The sequence below is a fragment of the Lynx rufus genome, unplaced genomic scaffold (genome assembly GCF_022079265.1).
Source record: "Lynx rufus isolate CCGP_SWC_20201006 ecotype Redwood Valley unplaced genomic scaffold, mLynRuf1.p SCAF_3, whole genome shotgun sequence".
Lineage (NCBI taxonomy): Eukaryota > Metazoa > Chordata > Mammalia > Carnivora > Felidae > Lynx > Lynx rufus.
The window spans coordinates 119,790,241-119,796,310 of record NW_025814845.1 but is presented as its reverse complement, the minus strand read 5'-3'; positions in this window follow the sequence as shown (position 1 = coordinate 119,796,310).

Here is a 6,070-nt window from a genome sequence, read left to right as displayed (position 1 = left end):
TAATCTATGTTATATGTGAATTGTTATAAATTTAACAGGATTCTGTGACTTTCATCTGTTTTATCTGTTTGTTGAATGTAAGTAATGAGAATGTTCTAGAATAAAGTTAAGTTTTACTTTAATTAGATTAATTTTAGTAAACATTCTAGGTATTCAGTGTAAACATTGTAATCTTAATGCACTGTAAGTAAAATGGATTATTTATTTATTTATTTATTTTAAGTAAGCTCTACACCCAACGTGGGGCTTGAAATCATGACCCTGAGATCAAGAGTCACATGTTCTACCTATTGAACCACCCAGGCACACCATGAATCATTTAGTCTTTAAATGTCAGTCTCTTGCATAGATAATTTGGAATGCTGACATTAAAAATGTATGTTTAGAAGGGTGAAATACATTTACCTTCTATGTTAGTGGTACATCTTTTTGAATTGAATATTGAAAAGCAATTCTTTTGGGGAAATCTATTTTAGAATTAAGTTTCCCTTTCCCTGCAGAGTCTGGCAGTAGAAATATTAATATTTGCCATATGATTCTGGAATAGAAATGATTATTTAATGTTATCAAAATTACATTGATGTTTCCATAGGCTATATATGGTCAGTTTCAGGGTTTTTTTTTATTTTTTAAATTAATTAATTTATTTACTTGAGAGAGAGAGAGCACACAAGGGGCAGAGGAAAAGAGAGAGAGAGAAGGAGAAGGAGAGGGAGAGTGGGGGGGAGAGAGAGAGAGAGAGAGAGAGAGAGAGAGAGAACCTTAAGCAGGCTCCACACCCACCACAGAGCCCGTCTTGGGGCTCTGGCTCACAACCTGAGCTGAAATCCAGAGTCAAACACATCCAGAGTCAAAAACAGACGAGCTACCCAGATGCCCCTGTCAGTTTCAGTTTTTGAAATTTTATTGTCAAATTGTTTCTAATAAAAAATGTTTTATAACCAAGATATTCTAGGTTTTGTTTGTTATTAAGTAGTAATACTTATTGCTAATTTTCTAAACAAATGTAGCAAGTTTACCATACTTGGGGACAAATCCATACCATTTAGATGATTCATTTTTACCTCCCTCACTTCATTCCTTACATTTTGGTTTCATGTTTTATTTTGGTTCCATATTCAATGACTACTTGCTACATTAAGTTAAGAGAAATATGTTGAAGTGTCTAAAAATATTTAATAAGGAACAATTAGGACACTGATGTTGTACACGTAAATATGATCTAACAAAGTGTGAATTAAATACTTATGGTACAAGGCTTCTGTTTTGTTTCTTTGGTCTTGTATTTTTTATTTTGTTTGGGGATGAGGGGAAGGCCATTAGTATATGGAAGGAATTAAATCTCTAGGATAGATAAGTAGACATCAAGTTTCAGAAATTGCTGTGTAGAGTTTCATAGTCCTACTTTACTTTGAAAATGAGTCTGACACGCTTTGTGTTTTAGTCATATGAGTGCCTCTACGCAAAGTTGGCTTAATGGATCCAGATATTCAAAATATGCAGCTACAAATTCTCTGAGAAATTATATAGAAGTTTGGTATGTGATTCCAGATGATAGACATTCTCAGACAAGTGTTTCAAAATACTTGGATTATTTCAAGGCATTTAAAGCTAATAATGTAAGTAGAAACAGCTAAGTGCCATTTTAAATGGCAAATTCTAATTATGTAAATAGAATCTTAAAATCTGTATCTATAACTGTATTAGAACAAGATTTTTTTCCACCTCCCCAATGTTATAAACATTCCCTTTTATTTTTATAAACCATATTACTACAGAGTCAATAGAAATTTATCTAGTTAATTAAATGAGTAGAAACAATTAAACAATTTTTATAGTGGTAGAATGAACCTGAAAATGTGTTTTTGGTGGAATCTTCATCTATTGGTAGAACATTTTTATAGAGCCATAAAGAATTTGTAACACTCTTGATTTTTTGCTTACCAATCTCTTAAAGTATGACAGTGTATACCTTGGAGAACTGGGGGAGGGGGTGATCATTTTTCTACCTTTCTCCATAATGTTATTTCAAATCATTTTGAGTAGAGATTCACTGAGCCATTTCTGGTAGCCTGGGCACAATTGCCAGCTGTGGTGCTGTTGTAGGCTTTTTCAGAGGGATTTATGTAAAGGTGAATCTAACAGGGAATAATAGCTCTCATGTTAGCCCAGGGAATATGCATGGATGTTAAGAACAAAGTGAGATGTTTAAGATATTGCCCCCACTCTTTGATGAGATTTTGTGTCTTTTTAGTGCTAAGATGCTCATACTTTCTGTACAGGTCAGCATTATGTTCATATTGTTTCTCTTTATATTGATCATTTTAGCATTTCTTAAAAAACCTAAATCTCAACGGTGTTGTTAAAATATTCCTCTAATTTGTACCGTGGCTTCCTGAGATGTCTGTTGTCTTTTTATGTTAAGCTAGAGAGCTTGAATGCTTTACCTAGTAACTGGTGTAGGCCCAATTTGTAATATGAAAAGTGTGTTAGAAGTGGTACACGAATACATATTTAGCAAGCCAAATTCAATCTTGTTCCCTTTTTTCCTTATATCCTTATACAATTTTATCTGACTGTGCTATTTGATTTTTTTCCCCTTACAATCCCATACTTTTCTGGAAATCAAAGAGATATGGTTGTAAATGATCATCTGAAATATGAACACAAAACTCATCAACCAGATCTTCCTCGGATGTATATAAAGGAGTATAAATAAAAATTCACAAATTACTGTAAAATTTATCTCATATATATGTGTATATATATATGTATATACATACATATATATATATGAGTGTGTATTGCTTTGCATTCCCTTTCCTATTAGAAATTTATCTGTCAGAAAATGATCCAGCTCTTTGGTTGTGAACTAGAAACAGCCAACAGTTCTGGCTACATAGTGGGATAACAGAGGAAGTGGAAATAAGGTTTATCAGTTTTTATATTAATGTCAGTACTTATTTATATAGTCTTTCAGTGCCCAATATGATATTTATTCTTGAGTTGGCCATTCATTTTTGTGAAGTTAGATTCTGGAAGCAATCAATTAACACACTGTTATATTAATAGAGCTCCATTCAGTGAGTTGAGTCTAAGCTAAAATAAATTTAAAATATCTAATGATTGCAAACTGAAGTATTACTCTTTCTAATTTCCTTTTTCTACCAAAAGAAAAAAAAAAGGAAAAGTCTTGAATTGTACATATCTCAGTGTGAATCTAACGCCCACGTACATAAAAGATATGATAATAATAACTCTCAGTTCAACTTAAGCATATCTCATTGGCTTCTCTAAATAAAATTGTTCATCAGGGAATTGTAAAAGATAGAAAAGACGTGAGTGATCTCTTAGTTACTCAGAGAGATATTTATCTTAACTTCATTTTAACTTCGTAAATATATGTTAATAAACCTTCCAGATTTAAAGAAAAGAACATTGTCTGAAAGGTTAGAAACCTCAACTTTTAAAATTATACAGATATTTATTTTAGACTAGCCACAGACTTCAGTATGATTTTGAGAATTCCTTACTTCGTAATACAAATAAAAATATTATCTAATAGTTTGATTTCCTGCCTTAAATTTCTTTTAATGAGCATTTTTACTGCAGTTCAAAGTGATAGAGGCTTAAGTTTTTAATATTAATCAGTCATTCAGTTGACAGAGAAAGTTAACAATCTTTTTACACTAGGAGGAGAGTTTTGTTATTGGCAGCAATTTGTGTTACTTTAGAGAAAAGAAGGCAAGTGCTGGTAATTATGATGCACAGAGGAAAAAAGATTTACAAGTATGTAGTAAAGCAGCTTTATCTTTATTTCACAATGGATTTGCTCTGATTTTTCTTCTTTAACCCATTAGATTTTAGCATGTCCTTTGGGGACACATTAAGTCAATATGTTTTGTCTGTTTTGTAAGTTTTTTTTTTTTTTTAAAGAAGACATTAGTTATATTGAACCATTTTTTTCTCTTTTTATTTCCGATTGCATTCCACCTCTGTCATTACAGTGTTATGCCTTGGGTTTTAAACCTTTGGACAGAAAAGTATATCCATTATTTTAAATTATTTTTTCCCTTTCTTTGAAGCTCAGTCTATAAATGTGTTACTAAAAAATAATTACTTCGATTAGCATTACTTAAATACTTGAAAACTGAAAATGATAGCATATATTATAAAATAAATTAGATTTTTCTGAACAGGTATTTTTACACTAAAAAAATTCTTTTCTGGGTCATAATATGAAAGGGATAAAAGCTGTGTACCATGTGGATAGGAAAAGGAGATAATGGACATGGAAAATATTATTTTGTGTTAGGGACATTCATGTCTGTGTTCAGTATAAATCCTATGGTTTTCTAGTTATGAAGAAATTGCTCTCTAAAATATTTATCTAAAATAGTAGTTCCTAAATGTAGGCATGTTTTGTTTACATCTTACCCATTACTGGTGTGATGAATATCATCAATCACTTTAATAAAACACTGATAAGAAGTTTTAAGTTAATAACTAATATAAACTATGGGTTTTTGTTTGTTTGTTTGTTTGTTTAAATATATGAAATTTATTGTCAAATTGGTTTCTATACAACACCCAGTGCTCATCCCAAAAGATGCCCTCTTCAATACCCATCACCCACCCTCCCCTCCCTCCCACCCCCCATCAGCCCTCAGTTTGTTCTCATTTTTTAAGAGTCTCTTATGCTTTGGCTCTCTCCCACTAAACTATGGTTTTTGGGTGGTAGTGGTGTGTCAGTGTAGGCTCATCAGTTGTAATAAATATGCCACTCTGGTAGAGAATGTTGATCATGAAGGGGCTATGTGGGTGGGAGAGCAGGGGATACAGAGAAATCCCTGTCCTTTCCTCTCAATTTTGCTATGAACATAAAACTAATCTAAAAAATAAAGTCTTTTTTAAAATTAAAAATATGACATCTTATATAGGAACTGATTAGTGAGGAGTAAGAAAAAGGTGACTGATTAGAGTTGTGGGTGGTCCTGTTAGTTACATTTCAAAAGGAACTTTCAAAGACAAGTTGAAACCTATTGTATCTAAATAAGCTACGTTTTGCGACCTGGAAAAGATCCCATAAAAGGGGGAAGAGACAACCGTGCTTACTGCCATTGTTGTGCTTGTAGTGTGCTGCTATTTACATGTAGATAGTGACATAGTGAATTTTTTGTTGTTGTTCAATAATCTGAAATCATTCCCTGCACTCATCTGGACTGAAATAACCATAAATGGTTGGAATCTGCAAAGGGGGAAACGTTTTTACTCTGCTGGATTTAGGAGCCTTTGTACATCTAGGTCAGTTTCCATGAAATGAAGTATTTGAAGTTTGGGGGCCCTGGGTGGCTCAGTTAAGCTTCTGACTTTGGCTTAGGTCATGAACTCATGGTTCATGAGTCCAAGCCCCGCATTACGATCTGTGCTGACAGCTCAGAGCCTGGAGACTTCTTCAGATTTGTGTCTTCCTCTCTCTCTCTCTCCCCCTCTGTCCCTCTCCTGCTTGTGCTCTCTCTCTGGAAAGTAAATAAATAAACATTTAAAAAATATCTTTTAATTTAAAATATATCATTAGTATAAGGAAGAAGACATAACATTATACCATGTGCCTAAATGATAATTTCTTTATGTAGGTTTAAGAGAAAAAGATAAACTAAATAATTGTCATTGTATTAACTATATCTTGGACTGGGAAATTGTGGCATAAAGCTTAAACCGTGTGTATCAAATGTGAACTATGGTAGTATAATGCTGCATTGTGTATACCGTAGATGCTATGAATAGTCTCAGCACTGAAAATACACTAATGCTCTCAAGTGAATGCAACTTTTGATGTAGGCATTTTGATATGCCTCAGAAAGTCTAAGAATTTGTTACTCTGTTTGACAATATACTTCCTATTTTTGTTGTATATTTATGTGTTCAAAATTTAATTTCTATTCTATGTACTGCTATTAACTTAAGTAAAATTTGTCCTGTGATGTTTTGCTTTACTTCTGTTTAATAAGGCCTTTCACCAATGATTTAAGGAAGGTATATATCTTCTTTAAAAGATTCTATTCCCCGG